Source organism: Lygodium microphyllum, chromosome 23, assembly GCF_053477565.2.
Source record: "Lygodium microphyllum isolate KBCC chromosome 23, Lygodium_microphyllum_v1.1.10, whole genome shotgun sequence".
Taxonomy (NCBI): Eukaryota; Viridiplantae; Streptophyta; class Polypodiopsida; order Schizaeales; family Lygodiaceae; genus Lygodium; species Lygodium microphyllum.
In genome coordinates, this window is record NC_141157.1 from 72,606,138 (window position 1) to 72,608,866 (window position 2,729).

Sequence of the window (2,729 nt, forward strand, 5' to 3'; positions counted from 1 at the left end):
TAGTTCAATACCTTGCTTTCGATTCTTATTGCATTTAGAATAGGTTAAGGCTAGAAAATCAACTGGAAAAGTGTAGGGGTTGTTGTTGTAAAACAGACCAAACAGAGCATAGATTTGTGAAAAATGAGAGGAAGGAGAGTTGAAGGGGGTTGAGACCGACAAGCAAGGGGGCTGAAGTGGCAAGAACTTTGTGGAGGAGGGGTTTACTAGCCAGGAGACCAAGGGGAAGCTCATTTGAAACCCTGGTTGCTTGAGAGAGAGAGAGAGAGAGCTTCATTGCGTGGACTTGCTTCAATCTCATCGCCGATGAGTTCATTGCCCACTATAGGTATTCCCACACCTTCCCCTACATGTGTAGTTAGGATCTGGAGGTGCTCAAGCAATGCGAAGGCTTTGATTGCTAGATGCGGCGAATTTTGTGCAAGATCGACAAAAAATGTGTCACGTTCGGCCCGTCTGAGAGATGGCAATTTTGGGCCGAGTCCCAAAATTAGCCCTCGGCCCACCTGACTCGGCCCTCGACCGTTCGGCCATTCGACCCACTTGACTCGAACACTCAAAAATTTGACCCTCAGCCCTGCTGACTCGGCCCAATCCCACTTGGACAAAGCCCCCCCGCATTCACCATTTGGACCTCGACCCACCTGACTCAGCCCTCAACTGTTCGGCCATTTAGCCCTTGGACAACCACATTCGGACTGTCCAAATTCGACATTTGACCAATTGCATTTGGCCCTCGGTCATTCAGACGGGCCGAATTTTTGATTGATTCAGCCCTTGCAATTTGGACCTATTGGGTTGAGTCTGAAATTTTAGAATTTTTTTTGAACATTAGACTAGACCACCTAGACACTGGCTATTCGAACATTCGAAAACCACACAAAGGCATGGGGGGTTCACCCATAGTAAAGAAGATATGCCACCTGCGTGCAAGGACTTCTAAAAAAACCCCTATTTATGAAGCTTGTAAGACTAATATATCCCCCTATTTAAGCTTATAAGATATATACATGTATGACTTTTTATGTATCCCCTTTCTTAAATGTAAGTCTTCATAGAACATATACTTTTTAAAAGTTGGAATTATCCTAAGCAATTAAAAGTATAAAAATATTCATATCACAAAGTGATTTATGTAGTGGCACTTGGATATCATCGAAGTATGTGTCGTAATGTTTTTGAGTCCCTGTGCCCCCTTACCACTTGAGGAGAGAGAGTAGGGGAATCGAACCCCTTTATACTTAAAGTGACTACACCAAGCGGACACCAAGCTCTCTTTGGAAGAAGGGGAGTTGAATCTCTCTACCAAAACCATGGGAGAGTGCCAACTCCCCCCCTCCCACACTATGATTAATTCAATAACCCTAATGTGTGAGGGTTTATGGTTTTAACCTTACTTGTCAAGGTCTCTTATATGCCATGGAGAAACCAATCTATGGAGAGAGGTGATCAAATGCATCCCCCCTCTTCTTTTTTCCCTCTATCCCCTCCTTAAATTTAAGTTCAATATAGGAAATTAAGAGGGGTCTATCTCTAATGTATAAGCTTAAGTGTCCCCTTCCAAAACCCCCCTCCCTTACACTCACATGATACCATACAACATCTATATTGAACCCCCCAGGCACAGACGCTAGAGAAGCCTTTCTTCTAGCGCAAGGAATAAAGGGATCAGCGAGAAGCAAACATAGAGGCGATGCTAGTCGACCATCTAACGATTTAGCCCAACAAAAACATCGAGTCGAGTCTTAGAGCACTATCAAATCATGATTGGGCAGAGAGAGTAGTAGAGAACCCTATAAACCAGCAGGGACGGAGCCAAAAATCGGGCATACAAGCCTATCAAGCTAAACCCACGACGAGATTGATAGAGTCGTCTAGGCACTTGTCTTCTCACTCACTTTGAATTCCAACCCTTTAAGCACAATTGAGAAAATTTAAAAGCCCGACTTCGTACACTGCATGGAAAAGAGCACACACATGCACACACGAATAGAGTGAGGGTAAGTTGAGGACTGGTTGTAATTAATAAGGAACTCACCCAAACGTAAGAACTTGAAGGAACCCACCAGTAGGAGAAGACCCAAAGACATAGGCGGGGGATCAAATCCCTAAAGGTAGGACCAAGCAAGGAATACAGCTAAAAACCATACGTATACTATTGTGGAAGTGGATCTACTCGGCCTTATTGACTTGATCAACGACTTGGAAGAGCAGGAAATCCTAGATATGGAAGAGGGCAGCACATGCCGTAGAAGTAATGAGGACCTTAACCTATGAGACTTTCCTGAGGTTTTTCAACATTTAGTGAACCAATACGATGTTCAAACCTGGCTATAACGCCACAGTAGGCCGGTAGAGGACACCATAGTAGACCTAGAGGAAGAGAGAAAATTGACCCACAAGGCTCTACGGGGCCTGGATGTGTACAACCAGGATCAACAAACTAGGAACTTACGCTAGAGCTTAGAAATGCAAGAGATCTAGAGAGTGCTAGCCTTAGCGGGCAAGAATCGGTTTGAGAGTGAGAGAGCGCTAGAAGGAGATCTCACACTGGACGAGCTCCTGACAAAGCAGCAGCTAGATAACATGACCACAAAACAAAGCGCTGCAGCATTGGCAACATTGCTACTGATGGGGTTGGGAGTCAACCAAGGCACTAAGAGTCAATTGAAAATCCCTATGGTAGCAAAGCAGCTAGCAACCTATCGACAACCCATACAGCTTTGTGG